General features: G+C 42.3%; 1 protein-coding gene across 9 annotated transcripts in view; it reads left to right on the top strand.

Annotated features, from left to right (window-relative positions):
- Positions 1-931: 931 nt before the first annotated feature.
- LOC149834116 (senescence-associated protein AAF, chloroplastic-like) overlaps positions 932-17,420 on the top strand; it is a 43,081-nt gene continuing 26,592 nt past the window's right edge. For 4 of the 9 annotated variants that reach the window (XM_090011226.1, XM_090011227.1, XM_090011219.1 and 1 more), the window contains exon 1: positions 932-1,048. The gene's annotated coding sequence lies outside the window, so the exon portion shown is untranslated. Of the gene's footprint in view, positions 1,049-9,436; positions 9,531-15,879; positions 17,345-17,420 lie in introns of those variants that run through there. The other 5 variants (XM_090011222.1, XM_090011221.1, XM_090011220.1 and 2 more) reach the window with 5 other exon arrangements.

Genomic DNA, 17,420 nt, shown 5'->3' with positions numbered 1-17,420 from the left:
TAACTAATCAGATGTTGGCTAAACGGATTTGGATGCTGAAAAGCTCATACCTGATCCATTTTTTTTACATGTATATTCGAATATTTGTTGGATTTGGTAGCAAAAATCAAAACCATATCCGCATCCTATTGTAATCAATCGGATATGGCTTTGGCTTACCAAGTGCAACTCCACAAAATGAAATTTGGTCTGATATTGGACAAATTCCGCTTCATTAACACCCCTAATTACAACCATAGTGACAAATATTGCAAGATTTATGAAAATCTTGCAAAATATCGCGAGATTTATGAAAAAGCATAAATACCATGATTTAAACGCGATATTTATGTTTTAAATGGCTGTTTATCGTAAAAAAATAGTGTATTTTTATTTTAAAATAATTTTTATTAATATTTTCTTATAAAATCATTTTTATATTTTTTAATTTATTTTTTATTGCCGAGATTTTGCCAAAAAAATGAGAGATTTATGAAAAATTTTCAATTTCTTGCGAGTTTTTTGAAAATGAGATTTTGCCCAAAAAAACGTTTCGCTATGGTTACAACACATGTGACCTAAGAGACATTTGTGTCCACGGAATCAAACGATACCTAAAAGAGTTGGATTCATGTCCACAGAAGAGTGTCACAGAGATGCTTTCCCACGTATGCGCACACCACACACATGACTGTACGTGTCAGAATCATGTCATGGCATGTTTGGCTTGTACGACTCATTAGCACACTATAACATGGCGTGTCACTGTGACATGTAACACGCACGCACCATAACGAACTTTATTGTCCTTCTAGGTAACAAAGTTATCCGAGCACAGTATTTGTTGGCAATAGGTGAACCATGGAATGAGATTGTGGCCTACGTCTTCTCTCTCCCTTTCATGGCCACCATTCTCTTCCATTTCACTTTTTTCATACTTAACCCCCCCCTCCCCCCCTCTCGAATCCTTCCACGTTATCCAACGGTCCCCTCTCCCCTTCTTTACAGCAGCCTTCTTTTGCACTGGTCGGAAGCCTCTAGTGGGTAAGCCTATCTCCACATTCTGCAGGTACCCACATCATCTTTCCCCCTTTTCTGGCTGTTCTTATTGGTTTTTGGGCTTCTCTCCTTATTTCTGATAGTTGGTCTTCCATGGTGATGTATTTTCTCTCTGTGTACACAAGTTTGAAACGATGTAAACTTCAATTGTGTTTTTTCTTTGTTTTTTACACCTTCGTTCAGTCGACTAATTTGTAGATGAATGGTCATTCTTAGCTTACTCTCCTTGACACTTCAATGAGCTCCAATTGTTTTTCCATGACAGATACAAAAGACTAATTCGCCCAAATGGGTTGTCAGTCAGCTATGCTGTGGTGCTTCTTAAGAAGCATTGAGCTTACAGAGTAAGCAGTTGTTGGTATTAGAAATGTCCTTGGCTCCTCGATCCATTCCATGGCCTAGAATTGGTTGTGTAGAATTGTGAGGTTGATCGATCAATTTGTGTGTAGTGCATCTCAAAAATTAACCCACCGGTAGATTCGATGTGTTTGGTGTGTCTGTGGAACAAATTGAAATAGAGGGTGGTTGTGGGGCTTTTTAATCTAATGGTGTGGCGGTTTCTTGAGTTTGTGCTTTTGGGGGTTCAGATGATCTTTATGGTTCTTGGTCATGGTTTGGTTTTTTGGGAGATGTTTGGGAGAGCTTGATGGTTCCTGATTTCCATTGAGTTTGTCTAGTAATAGAGTCACCACTTACATATTTATTGTCAATACTAACATATTGATATTTGTGTCATGTTGAGTATAAGCAGTTCAGGAATTCCTACAATTTTATGAATCCCGTCGTTCATGGGAGATATGTGGTGTGCCTAAAAACTTGTTAACCATAGCTTCTCGTCCATTGGAAAGGCGTATTTGAAAAATAAAAACATGGGTGGTGTTGTGTTGTTCCAAAAGAATCCTATAAATATAACAATATAGGTAGCTTTATTTGGTAGTGACATTAAAAGTAATCAATTAGGTGTCAGGACCAAGAATGTGATAATAAATTTACCGAGTTTCTCATTACAGCCACGGTTGGAGTAACTGTCTGAATTAAAGTTATACATGAATGCACAAAAAGGTACTTGACTACTTGCCAATAGCTACCACCTTGCCAATAAAGCATGGGATCAACATTTTATGTTGAAAGATTAGAACATGTTTAAAGTAATAATCACTTGATGAATGACCAAAATCCATCTCCTTTTGATCTGAAACGTTTGTTCTCAGAGTCTCGCTGGTGCAGGATATACCCCCACCCCCACCAATGCCTATAACCTAGAAATCATGAACAACGTTTAGAAACCAGGTCAGTCAACCCAGTGACTCATCCGAGTTAAACAGGATCAGCACCTGTCTCGGTCAACGCAATTTTTGCTGGAACTTGCAGGAGTCATGGTAGCTGAGCTACAGGCTGATCTGGCCGAGTTACTGGTTTGACCCATTGGATTGGTAGTTTTTATACAGCAAGAGAAGTCTACGTGTATGGGAATGAAGACAATCACCATTATTGTTATAATCCATATTATATGAACCATTCCTAGATCACATGCACACAAACGCACAAACACACACAAGACAAATATTTGACTTGATCTATTTTGGTGCACCAAAATTTGTCGTGTACATCTGACAGCTGTACAATTGGTAATTGTTACCTTTCTTAATATTTTGTCATTGCCAAATTAGTATTCCAAATTCCTGCCTTGTTTCTAGAAAAATCTTGACTTTATAATAAAATTGAATGCATGTGTGTATGCCTATATTGTTCGATTTTGGATCAGATCAGATCCAACCTGGATGTGACCCATATTGACATGGGCACATCAATTGACATACATGGGAGAGGCTCTTGAGTTTTGGAGGTTACAGGACAGTTATGGGGCCTCATAACTGTCCATGTATGCCCATTATGGATCTCTATCGGTGCCCATTATAGACCTCCACCAGATCTCCCTATAAATAGGAGACCCGTAGTGGTGTGATAGGTGTCATCTATGTATTGTCGGTCTCTCTCACCGTTTCTAGGTTCAAAGGGTCCTACTCACCTCTCGACATTCTGGCCTGGGCTCATTGTGGGTATCGATTGGCCGAGGAGAATGCCAACCACCTGCATCCACCGAAGCGTCGTTCAGATCGTCCATGGTTGCATCCGATAAGTGGCTCTTTCAAGATCCATTTGGTTTAACATTGGGTTATGGCCCCACATCGCGCATCCATTGCGTATGTATGAGTTGTGGGTGCACCGACAATCAACCATACACGCCGATTTTTTTTGCCGAAATTCGGGTTTTCAGTTGGGGTTATGGAGCCCCTGTTAGGAGCCCTCGCCACCAACGACCTGTTGTCACAGTCACCGGGAGGCTGGGTAAGGTATGCCGGATGAAGGTTCGCCATCGGAGGCTGCCGACGACTATGGCTGTGTACAACCACAGTCATACGCAACTAGCCCTAGGTTGGCTGTTCGTTGCTGGTGGGTGACCATGGATGACGATGACAGGCCGGTGGACGCCGGTTGTCTTCGTCGACGATGGAGGCCGGCCGATGTCTGCTAACGAAAGCGGCGGCGCGGGGGTACCCTGAGAAACCAAAGTGTTGATTTCAGGGCCTCCTTTTACATCAGCTGGGCCATAGCCTGGCTCCTGTTGCTGGCAGACGACTGTGGTTGGCCGCCTGAGGCCAGCTGTCACCGACGGTGGATGTGGCCGGCCCCAATATAGGGAACGTCCCCTGTTCCTTGTCGGAAGCTTTACACCGCTGCAACCGCCGGTGGATGGTTGAGGCTACTGGCGACTATGCCATCGCCAGTGGCGGTTGCAGGTGATGGAGGACGTTGGGGGGAGACGACGTAACCCTCTGCAAAAACAAAACAAAACTTGTTTCAGATAGGAGGGGTCGGGTCCGTACCCATCCCAGGGGAGCCCCGATTCAGGCCCAAAAACCCATTTGAGGGTTTTCAGGTAGATCAGGTCCACACCCAATCTAGAAACCCATTAGAGGGTTTTCGGGTTGATTGGGTTTTCACCCGACCTGGCTGGACCTGACCCAGATTTGGACCCATTGGCGAGACCAGGTGGATTGGGTCAGCACCTGACCTTGATTGACCCGATCTAAACCCGTTACGGGGTTCCGGGTGGATCGGGTCTATCCCTGACCCGACGGGAACCGATCCAAACCCGAACCCATTGGCGGGCTCCAGGTAGATCGGGTCTGCCCCCGTTCCCCAGGGGACCCGATTCGGACCAGACCTGTTACGGGCTTCTGGATGGATCCGGTACCTTGGGTCGGGCTCAGACCTAGTGTAATAAACGAATTTTTTTTCTTGGATTCGGGTCAGATCCGTACCCGAACCGGAACCAACTGAGGCACCGCCTTTGTTCCACTTTTAAAAGGCGAGGCCGAAGGGGAGGGGAGGTTCTCGAAACCCCCTTCCACCCCGACTCTCTCGTCCCTTCCGACTCCCATCGCTCTCTGTGTTGCCGAGCACCGCCACCGACGTCAGCGACTTTCCCCCCCTCCGGCAAACTCCTTCTAGCGAGCCAGCCGACGACCTACCCCTCACCGTCTCTGCACTCTCTCCCTCCGCCGCCGCTGCCGTCGGCGACCTTCAGGTACACTCCCCCTTTTTCTTCTCTTCTTCGTCTCCCCCTCTCCTTTTCCTTTCTTTTCGTCGGCAGGGGGCTCCGCCCCCTGTCACTTGCTGTGTCAACAGGGGGCTCCGCTCCTCCTGTCCCTCTTGTTTTGCCGGTAGGGAGCGGAGCTCCCTGTGTCGGCCTATCTTTTCGGCAGGGGCTTCTGGCCCCCTGCTTTTTTTTGGATTTCTCGGCAGGGGCAGAGCCCCTGCCTCTTCGTGGTTCTTCCGACAGGGGAGGGTCAAGCCCTCCCTGCTGCCTCTTTTGGTCAGGGAGGGGTCGAGCCCCCCTCCCTTCACCCTCGTCTTCTTCTTCTGTCCTCTTTCTTCTTCTCCTCTCAGTCTCCAGGGAGGGGCTGCGCCCCTTTCCCTTTGCTCGCTGATATCCTGGAAGGGGTGTAACCCCTTCCCTTTGTTTTCCCATTCGACAGGGAAGGGGCTCAACCCCCTCCCTATTCTCTCTCTTCTCGTTTGACAGGGAGGGCCGCGACCTCCCTCCCTGCTCTCTCTTGCTGGCCGATCGGAGGGCACCAGCCTTTCGGCACCCTCCGCTCGGTGAGGTCAGGGAAGGGGCACAACCCCCCTTCCCTTCTCTTTTTCTTCTTTTGACCCGCCGACAGGGGCTATGCCACTGTTGACACCTTCTTTTCAGCGGGCTGGCAGAGGCGACGCCCCTCTGCCGCCACCTTCCTTTCTAGTTGAAAGGTAGGGGTGATGCCTTTGCCGCCCCCTGCCTTCGTTTGTTGTTCCGACAAGGGGGCTCCGCTCTACTCCGCCCCCCTCGTCCGCTGGCAGGTCGACAAGGGTTGGGCCCTAGCCGCTTGAGTCTTCTACAAATAGGGAGCGATTGCTCCCTGCCCCTCTTCTCGGTCTACTTTGGCTGGCAGGGAGCAGACCTCCCTGCCTCTGTTCGTTGGCAGAAAGTCAGGGCTCTCCTCCTCTGTTCTTGCCGCGCTAAGCAGGGCTCGTGCCCCTGGCCTCTGCTTCCGCAGCTTGTCTGCAGGGAGCGAAGTCCCTTGTTTTGCTTCGCATCAGGTCTTGTCGGACCCACTTCATGTTATTTTCTTTATGGTTTAGCATACTAAAGTTCTAAGCATCGCAGGTTGAATGGTGGATCCTGCTCACCCTTCATGGCTTGAGCTCGTGCTTACCGACGCCGTTGGCATACGAGGACCGTCACCTCTCAAGGTAGGGGAAGATTGCACAGAAGACTTGGACAATTGAATTAAGTTCAATTAACTAAAAAGGGATCATTAAATATATATATATATATATATATATATATATATATATATATATATATATATATATATTTATACGAGTACACATTTAACTCAAGGACGCGGTTTCGCGATCCTTGTCCTTTACTTTGTCGTTGCGCATCGCGCAAAGGTTTTGCGTTACACTCCTGCTTACGGTCTTTACTTTGCCGTTGCGCATCGCGCAAAGGTTTTGCGTTGCACTCCTACTTACAATTCTTTTACTTTGCCGTCACGCATCGCGCAAAGGTTTTGCGTTGCACTCCTATTTACAGTCTTTACTTGCCGTTGCGCGTTGTGCCGAGGGTTTTGTGTTGCACTTCTGCTTATCGCCTTTACCTTGCCGTCGCGCTTTGCACCAGGATCTTGCTTTTGCATATGTGTTGTTACTGCCTTGCTATTGCAGATGACGCCCAGGTTCTCGCTCATTGCATACGCGTTTGAGGCATCCTCGTGGAGGATGCAAGAGTCATCTATCACTCCCTCTTGCGACAAGAGTTCAGTCGGGAGCTGACGATACACCTTCGTTTAAGGAGAAGGATACCTCGCAAGGATCCTGGTTCTTCGCGTGCGCAGTCCTGCAGAGTCGACTTGAGATTTTAGGGAGCTGCGCAAAAGCATCAAAGACTGCCCAAAATCGAAGCATTTGGAAGGATGTGACTAGCTGGTTCTGCTCGCCTTTTTGGCATATCTCGGGTGATCCCGAATTGGGGGTTCGAGCGAACTTCTTAGCGGGTGTTCTGTTGAGAAACCCGTATCTCGTCTATCGATGCCGGTATCAAGTCATGCGAGACATGTAGATACCCCGATAGCGGATGTGATTCGAGATAATCACATGCATAATGTTGGCACAAGGTACTGCTGTTTCAAAAGATAAAATAAAGTTGATAAACTTTACATCTTTGTGAAACACTCCTATTAAGGCTTCTATTGAGGAGCTATACCCCCTTTATCCTAGAGTACTTATAGTCGTGCACGACACGTCTAGTACTGCAATGATCGGATGAGACGGTTGTGCGACCTCGAACAATGCTAAATGCACAATGCTGTAATCACATAAATGGCCTCACATTCGCCTTCACAGGCAAGATGCTCGAGTGGTTTAAAAACCACAACATAGGATGGGTCGTTAGTTAAGCAACCCCTAACGCACACATTCGCTTCTGGTTGTTCTGTCAAGGGAGAGGACAAAGCGGTACAAAACTCTAATGGAGAGGTTGTTAACAACCACCCCACGGGCAATGATTCGGCCTCCCCAGTCATTGGTGTTAAGGGGAAAGGGACTACATTAGTTAGCTCAACACTTCTGCAGAAGTTGGATGTATCCGTGGCACTGCCTCCTTTGGAGAATCCTCTCTCGGCTAAAGCCGGCTCTTTAGGAGCGGACTCAGCTAGCTATTCGGGTTATTGAAAATACATAGAATAACAGACACCCGAACTAGTTTAAGTTGTTTCTATGTTTTGCCTGCGCGTACCTGCAGGCTAGTAATATCGAAACATAAAGTCTGTTCACACTGGTCGATCTCTTGCTTGCTCGGTAGTTCAGTATGCTACTCGTTGAGCTGTGCACGCCTGTCAAGGTGTTACTCTAGTTGGTTAAACTGCTTACGCAGTTCTTTGCGGAGTAATAAGGAGCTTCTCATACTAGTTAAATGCTTATAATAATAGCATTATGCAGTTGCTACATATTTGCATGTGACTTGCTTTACCCCTTGGTCGAACTGTTTGGTGCTTATTGTAGCGTAGCACTTGTTGGCTGACATCTCTTATGATTGATGTGATTGCATACAACTCGTAATCTACGAACTGGTGGCAACTAGGATTGATGTGACCGCTTGTCTTATAAGCTGCTTACATGTTGTGATATAACTGCTGCTGTATGATTGCTTATGAATGGCTTGTGATGCAATGATTTATGCCTTACGATTAATTTAATTACTTGTTAATGGACTGAGCCATTTTATGGTAATTGTATGTTTTACGAGCATTGTTATGAGTGCTTGTCTTATTCAGTTGTTTTGTTTGGCTGACGGGTAGAGTTAGTTACTCTTCGCCTGTAGAATCAACTGGATTGCCATATCTGCGTGTTCTCATGTGTCGTTTACGCATGCTTTGAGGTCCTATTTGGGGATTGTAATGTTCCTCGTGGCAATAACACGATGCGTAGGATTATATGCTTCTGTGTGGAGTGATACAATGCATATTGCTGATATACATGCTTGTGCTCATATTGTGGCTACTGACCCCAAGAGCGGTCAACTGTTCGGAGTAGTCGATTGTATAGATGCATGTATCACTGAGTATGGTGTCTGTCGAGGACCTGATCTCCAAAGGATTATCTGCGAGGGCGTGTATGATCAAGACCAGGTACCCGGCTAGAGTGGTAGATTCTCTGTGAGGATGTACACTGTCCACGAACGGGTAGCCGCAAAGACGGTGAACTCCTGTGAGGAAGTGTATGGTCCAAGACCAGGTATACCATCTAGGGCGGAATTCCTTGTGAGGTTATACATTTCCCAGACCAGGTGATCCGGCATTGATCTTGTTTATTGTAATTGTGGCTATCGACCCTGAGAGCGGTCATTTGCGTTGATGCGTGTATCACAATGATTTTCATTGGATATGACATTTGTTGGGGACCGGCTTCCCAAAGGTTTCGCTGTGAGGTTATACTTTTCCCAGATCGGGTTATCCGGCTAGAGCGGTAAAATCTCTGTGAGGATGTACACTGTCCACGAACGGGTAGCCGCGAAGACGGTGAACTCCTGTGAGGAAGTGTATGGTCCAAGACCAGGTATACCCTCTAGGCTGAAAATTCCTTGTTAGGTCGTATATCTCTCGGACCGAGCGATCCGACGTGGATCTTATGTTTTGCTTACCATAAAAAGTTATGGTGAGCTATGATGATCTTCTGAGATTGTTTGTGATAGCCAACTGTGAATTCATAGTTTCGGCTTTATGTTTTAGCATGATTACATGCAGGACTCAGATGTGAGAATCAAATCGATAGCGATTTGAGTTAGTGATCATGTTTTGGACCTTCTACGGAAGGGTGGGCTTTTCTGAGGAAGTATGACGCCTTTGTGAGTCATAACAGGTGATAGTTGGCCACGCAAGGTTTTGTCAGATGAGAATAGATTAAGGTTGTTCAGGACAAAGTGTTTGTTAGAAGTAGTGAGCGACAAACGATGTCCTGATGGTGATTAGATGGAGAGACCCCGTTCTAGGAACGAGAACAAGCTTGTTGCGTAGTAGTTCACAACTTACGATCAAATGGATCGTATGCTGCATTTGTCAGTTGCACTGCTTACTCGCTCGCACTGCTTACTTACGCGTTTGCACTGCTTACTCGCTTGCACTACTTACCCGTTTGCACTGCTTACCTTGTTGTATTGCTTACCTGTTTAACTGCATATCTGCTTTAAACTGCGTAACCTACTGAATTAAATGTACTTAATTCAGTTTTCTGTAGTCTCTCTTGTGCACCTACTAGTTTTTCGCGAAACTAACCCATTCTATGGGTACAGGTGATGATTAGGTACACTACGGGCGATGACGCGATTGCAAGATGGCTTCAAGACTTCTTCTTCCTGCTCTTAGCTCACGTCTTGGACACTTTGGGTTTGTAACGAATTTTCCTTGGGATATCCAAATTTTGTGAGTTTTGGTTCTTTTAGCTAACGTGCTCTAAGTGGTCAGCTTGCCTTCTAATTTAACAAAAGAAAAATCTTCCGCTGATTTCATAAACAAACTCTGAATGAAAGGGATATTTCTAGTCTCTTGCCTGTTTTATGAAAAGATTCGCAAGTTTGAAATTTGGGGCGTTACACCTAGAACCTGACCCGGTTAACTCTATGGCACCGAACCGGTCCAGGAACCAATTCAATCCTTCTGAAACCGGTTTGGGTCATTTTTGAGACAGTTCTGGTCGTGAAAGTTGTTTTTGACATCGCTTTGATGTTTCTGAAACCATTTATGAGGTTTTCTGAACCGATTCAAGGTATTTTTGGACAGGTTCAGGGCTTTTCAAGACCGATTCAATGGTTTATTTTTGACCGGTTCGGGGTTCATGAAACCGGTTCAGGGGTTTTCAGGATTGGTTCAGGGTTTCTATGACTGTTTCGAGTGTTTTCTGGACCGGTTTCAGGCTTTTATTGACCGGTTTAGGGTCTTTAAGGGCCCGCTCGAGGTCGCTTTTAGACCCCAATCCTGGATATGACTTGTAAATGCATGTCTTTATCACTAATCTCATTCTTTTTGGTGACTTTAGCATCATATTTAGTATGTTTCATGTTGTTTTGAGTTATCCATGATTGTTTAAGCATGAAATTATGAATGAATGCACTATTTTATGTGTCATGACATGCTTTACATGAACCTTCGGTAAAAGATTTCAATCAACTGACTCTGGTTATCACCAAAGTGATCTAAATTGTAGTGATTGAGGGTTCTTTTGGCCGTGTTGGGAGTGATATTCGGTATTTCGACTGTGTGACTTTATGAAACAATGATTCTACCCAAAGGCAGGTCATTGTGCTCCAAATTCACACTGGATGTAATGGTAAGTGTGTACATCAGCCCATGAAGCATGTCTGTACCCAAAGATATAATGTTAAATTGCCTATGGTTACATGATTTACCAGTTTCATGTGAAGCAGCTATGAGTATTATCGTTTTCACCAAAGTGAAACGATAATGACTCTATTGTGCTTGTCTCAGAAAAGATGAATAATAAATGGTCTCAATTTTACCTTTTCAACATGAATCTTGTATGAGTAATAATTTAATGATTTTCTTCATTCTTGCAATACCAGGTTCCTTGATCGTTAACAGTTTTAGTAATATCTCCATTTTAGATGAATCTATTTTTTTTTATTTGGAAAGCAATAGTATTATTCATTTTGGGATACATGAACCTAGATTTAACATTAATAATTGACGAACCTCCCACTCTTACAGAGCAAAATACAACTGATCAGAAGGTTGCCTTTGAGAAATAGGAGCGCTCGAATAGGCTTAACCTATTATTTTTGCAATCACAAGTGACTAAGAATATTCGAGGCGCAATCCCTTATTACAGGACAGTGAAGGAATTTATGAGAGCCATTGAGACTCAGTTCATCAGTTCTAATAAGGCTAGGACCAATACTCTCATATTCAAATTTATATTTATGAAATATTCTGGAGATAGCAACATCCGACAACACATTTTGAAAATAGGGAACATTGCATCTCAACTAAATGACATGAAGCTCTCAATTTCTAATTCCTTCTTAGTCCATATTATTTTGACTTCGTTACCTATAGAATACAGACCCTTCAAGATCTCGTACAACACACACAATGATGAGTGGTCCTTCAATGATCTCTTGACCAAGTGTGTTGAAGAGGAAGAAAGATTGAAAGGTGAGAAAGTGCAGTGTGCACATATGACTTTTCATCATAGAAAATATAGGCCTAGGGCAAAGAAGAGTTCCTTTAAGAAGAAAAGAAAGAAGAAAACCTCTAGGGAGAGTTTTAACTCTCAGGTGAATGCCAAATCCCAGTTTGGAGGTTATTCTATAAAGCATTTCTTCTGTAAAAAGAAGAGACATAAGAAGGTGGATTGCTTGAAGCATAAGAAATAACTCGAGAAGAAAGGTAATATGGGGCTACCCGACTGCATACAACCCACATATGAAAGCCTTTGATTTTAGGACGACTAGTGGATTTTTCATTGGTTATCCAGAAAGATTAAATGACTTTAGGTTTTATTGTTTATCTCATACACCACAGATTGTGAAAACAAATAAAGCAAAATTTATTAAAAATAATTTTATTGGGATAGATGCATCTCAAAGTCTTGCATTTAAGAAATTGCAGAATTTAGTTTTCATACCTATGAAGGAAAAAAACTTAGTTTTTTCAATCATTGCCCCTTTGAATAATGTTAGAGAAAATTAGGTCAATGAACCTCAATCCTAAGTAGAACAAGTTGTTGATAAGGATATACAACAAAAAGATGCAAAGTTCAATTTAAACCTTCAGTAACTCTTGTATGGAGGTCCACGAGGACCAAGAGATCTGCTATCCACCTTGATTATGTGGTGTATTTACAAGAGCCCAATGATTTCATAAATATTGATGTTGATCTCTTAACCTTTGCAGAAACCATTGATAGTCATAAATCGTCACATTTGATCAATGCCATGAAAGAATAACTTATCTTTATGGCAAAGAACCAAGTGTGAGATTTAGTATTTCGACCTGCCTGTAGGTTATAAATGAGTCTTTAAGACCAAAACAGACTTTAAAAGGCGAGTGAAAAGGTACAAGGCTAGGCTTGTTGCAAAGGGATTCACTCAGATGAAGGGCATTAATTATAATGAAACATTTTATCTTATCTCAACTAAGGAATCGTTGAAAATAATCATTGCCCTTTAGCTCATTTGATTTATAGCTACATCAAATGGATGTGAAAACAATTTTCTTAAATGAGGATATGGAAGAAGAGGTATGTATGCAACAACCTTCTGGTTTCAGTGTAGATGACTCAAACAACTTAGTTTGCAAATTGAAGAAATCAATCTATGAACTTAAACAAACCTCCCACCAGTAGTATAAAAAGTTCAATCGGGTGATTTTGAATTTTGGATTCACTGAAAACATTGTTGATTAGTGTATATACCTTAAAGCTAGTGTGAGTAAGTTCATAATTTTGGTTTTGTATGTTAATGAGATTCTTCTTGCAACTAATGGTTTGGGTCTGCTAAACGAAACAAAAGATTTTCTTTTCTCTCATTTTGATATGAAGGACATGGGTGAGGTCGCTTATGTTCTTGAAATTAAAATCCATTATGATAGAACTAAGGGTGTACTCGGCCTCTCTCGAAAATCTTATATTCTTAAAGTTCTTAAAAGATATGAGATGGATAATTGCTCTCTTAATTCAACACCCATAGTAAAAGGGCATAAATTGAATATAAATGATTATCCTCAGAATGATAATGAAAAGACTCAAATGGCAAGTGTCATGTATGTGAGATTTCTCCAGAACCTGCGAACGAGAAGTTAAGAGAGGGAAAAGGTGGAGGCTGCAACGAGTCACGATTTCTAACAACAGAAATCGTGACCTATTTCATTAATAAATAGGCAAAAGCCCTAATACATAGCCTTTACAATAACCCTGATAAGTTGGGGTTATTTACAAGTATACCATTATGCTATATACAAGTAGTTTGGATCCGGATCCGGATCCAAACTGTAAATACAAAACTGTCTAATAGTCTAATAGTCTCCCTCAAGTTGTGCATGATTTTGAATCATGGACAACTTGCTCTTTAGAAACCAAAAACGGCACTTTGTGAGTCCTTTAGTGAACAAATCAGCCACTTGGTCTTCTGTTTTAATATAATGGGGCTCAATCTCTTTTTCTTCAATCTTCTGCCTGATAAAATGCTGATCAATCTCAATGTGCTTGGTCTTGCTGTGATGAATGGGATTAAGAGATATTTGAATAGCACTTTGGTTATCACAAAAGAGAGAGCAATTAGCAATCGTCTCTTTGAGCTCTGTTAACAAATGTCTAGTCCATGTTACTTCTGCCGTAGCAGCAGCCATCGCTCTGTATTCTGCTTCTGTGCTAGATCTAGCCACTGCCTTCTGTTTTCTACTACTCTAGGAAACAAGATTGGCACCAATGAAAACCCCATACCCTGAAACTGACTTTCGATCATCAGGATCTCCTGCCCAGTCTGCATTTGAATAAGCAATTATGTCATGAGCAGTATTCATGGATCTGCTTTTGGTGTACAAAAGTCCATCTCCAACAGTACTCTTCAAGTACCTCAGTATCCTCTTTACTGCATCCATGTGTCCCATCCTTGGCTCATGCATGAATTGAGAAACTTGATTGACTGAATATGTAATATCGGGCCTGGTAAAAGTAAGATATTGAAGCATTCCCACTAGACTTCGATATTTGGTGGGATCATGATACAAGTCTCCGTTTTGCACACTTAGTTTCTGGTTAAGCACACTAGGAGTAGCAAGAGGCTTGCAATCTTTCATTCCACCCTTTTCTAACAGATCCAGGGTGTATTTATGTTGGGTCAAAGTAAGTTTATTTTCTTGACTATCCACTTCTACTCCAAGAAAGTACCGAAGGTTTCCAAGGTCCTTCATTTTGAACCTTTGACTCAGAAGGTCTTTAGTTTCTTGAACATGGTTCTCACTACTTCTTGTAATAATTATATCATCAACATATATTAACAAGAAGGTAGTAAACTTCTTACCTCGAAGAATAAAGAGGGAGTGATCCAATTGCGATCGATAGAAACCATGTTTTTGAATTTCTAGAGAGAAACTATCAAACCAAGATCGAGATGCTTGTTTCAGTCCATAGAGAGCTCGATTTAATTTGCATACATATTCCTTTGAATCTACTTCTGTATAGCCTTGCGGTTGTTCCATGTATACTTCTTCCTTCAAATCGCCATGAAGAAAGGCATTCTTCACATCTAGCTGACTTATTTTCCAACCATAATCGACAGCTAATGAAAGAACAATGCGAATTGTACCCATTTTCACAACTGGACTAAATGTTTCATCATAGTCTTGTCCAAACTCTTGAGTGAATCCCTTGGCTACGAGACGAGCTTTGTATCGTTCAACACTTCCGTTCGGTTTGTATTTGATCTTGTAGACCCATCGTGAGCCAACAACATTTCTATCTGGAGGTCGAGGAACGACAGTCCATGTTTGACACTGGTACAAAGCTTCCATCTCTTCATTCATGGCTTGAATCCATTTTTTGGAATTAATGGCTTGATGAAAATGTCTAGGCTCAGTCTCTTTCTCAATCTGTGACAAAAATAACTGAAAATCCATGGTGAAATTCTCATAACTGACCCACCTTTCAATAGGATGCCGAGCTCTTTCAGATCGTCTGATCAGAATAACTACTGTATTAGAAATTGAAGAAGTAATGTTGTTGGATGGATCAAGCATAGGATCTTCTTGTTCAATATCATCCGCAGTCAAGAGTGAGTCCCTTTCTCTTCTCCTATAAACTTGCCCAACAAACTTGTTAATCTCTTGAGGATGTTCTATTTCAAGTTCCTGTATGCCATTGTATCCATCTTGAGAGGATGTTCTTTGAGCACAGGAGGAAGGACACTCATCATTGGTTGCAGGAAAGAGCTCTGCACTGAGCCATGGATCATAAAATAGAGTATTCATATTGGTTTGGGCAGAAGCATATTCTCCATCTCCAAAATCATTCTCATCAAAAACTACATTCCTAGATATCTTAATTCGTCTATTGTCAGGATCATAACACCTGTACCCTTTGTGGTGATCTGCATATCCGACAAATCTATACTTGGATGCCTTAACCTGAAACTTGTTTCGCAGAGAAGAGTCAATATGAACATAACACGTGCAGCCAAAAATTTTTAGTTCATCATAATCAGGATGCTTCCCAAATAGGACAAAAAAAGGTGATTTATCTTCTAAAAGCTTCATGGGCAGACGATTAATAATGTAAACAGCAGAGTGAAAAGCCTCTGTCCAGAGTCCTATGGGAGTATGACTTCCGTGCATCATGCTCATAGCGCTTTCCACAATGTGACGGTGTTTCCGTTCTGCAATTCCATTCTGTTGGGGTGTATGCGGGCAAGATACTCTACGATTTATCCCATTATCTTGGAGATAATTGATAAAATCCCTGGATGAGTATTCCCCCCCACCATCACATTGGAAATGTAGAATATTAAAAGAAAACTGAGTTTTGACAAATGTATGGAAACAACGAAAAATAGAGAAAATAGACAGTTTTGTATTTACAGTTTGGATCCGGATCCGGATCCAAACTACTTGTATATAGCATAATGGTATACTTGTAAATAACCCCAGCTTATCAGGGTTATTGTAAAGGCTATGTATTAGGGCTTTTGCCTATTTATTAATGAAATAGGTCACGATTTCTGTTGTTGAGAAATCATGACTCATTGCAGCCTCCACCTTTTCCCTCTCTTAACTTCTCGTTCGCAGGTTCTGGAGAAATCTCACAATGTATGCTTCGACGGTTGGGATTTTGCAATATGCGTAGACTTGCACGCGATCAGATATCACTTTTACTGTTGGGATGCTTGGTAAATATCAGTCCAATCAAGGCATTGCACACTGGAGGGTTGCAAGGAAGGTCATGCACTATCTGCAAGGAACGAAAGACTATATGTTGACTTGCAGAAAGGTTGACTACCTAGAGGTCTTTGGATACTCTGATGAGAACTTAGAAGGATGTCTCAATAGTAGAAAGTCTACTACTGGATACGTCTTCTTATTAGCAGGTGGTGTCGTCTCATGGATAAGTGAAAATCAGTCTAAGGCAGAATTTATTTTTCTATACGAGACTTCATCTCAGGCCATATGGATAAAGAACTTCATTACGAGTCTTGGTGTTGTGAACTCTATTGAGAGACCACTGAAGATTTTTTGTGTTAATGAAGTTGTTGTGTCCTTCTCGAATAACAACAAAAACTCCACCTCATGTCAATATATGGAGTTAAAATAATTTTTTGTTAAACAAATGATTGAGAATTAGTTAGTATGTATTGATATAATCTGTATAAAGGAAACGATTGCGGATCCTCTTATTAAAGGGTTAGCACCGAGATTATAGATGTATCTATTTGATTCCTTCTGATGTATGACAATACATTATGGTTATATGTGATCACATTTATAAAACTAAATAAATTCTTTATGGTTTTGTGTATTGTTGATTATGTATAAAGTGTCTCTCATTTTGAAGAGAGAATAGCAGAATAACAATATTAAAAAGACCAATAGAATGGGTTAGATATCAACCTGTTGATAAATGTATTCTTAACATGCTAAACACTGAAAATTAATAATATTGTAGTACATGGAAAAATGACATCTTATATAGAGGTGTTCATCTTCATGACTCGTATGATTCATTCTTGCGATAGAGGATAGCATGCGAACACACATGAAAATTAAATTGAGATAACAATAATAAACCTCGATGAAATGTTTTTCTATGTCAATGGGTCAAGTGGGAGAATGTTGGATTTTGGATCGCATCGGATCCAACCTAGATGTGACCCATATTGACATGAGTACATCAAGGAACATACATGAGAGAGGCTCTTGGGTTTCCTCATAATCGTCCATGTATGCCCATTATGGACCTGCACCAGTGCCCATTGTCGACCTCCACTAGATCTCTCCATAAATGGGAGACCCGTAGTGGTGTGATCGGTGCCATCTACGTATTGTTGGTCTCTCCCACCGTTTCTGGGTTCAAAGGGTCCTGCTCACCTCTCGACATTCTGGCCTGGGCTCATTGTGGGCGTCGATTAGTTGAGGAGAACGCCGACCACCTGCATCCACCAAAACGCCGTTCGGATCGTACATGGCCACATCCGGTAAGTGGCTCTTCTGCGATCCATTTGGTTTAACATATACATATGTGTCTTATCTATGCTTGTTATATGAAAACTA

Source organism: Nuphar pumila, chromosome 6 (genome assembly GCF_984573655.1).
Source record: "Nuphar pumila chromosome 6, dmNupPumi1.hap1.1, whole genome shotgun sequence".
NCBI classification, from domain to species: Eukaryota; Viridiplantae; Streptophyta; class Magnoliopsida; order Nymphaeales; family Nymphaeaceae; genus Nuphar; species Nuphar pumila.
The sequence above is the reverse complement of the archived record's forward strand: the minus strand, read 5'-3'. Positions and strand labels throughout refer to the sequence as shown.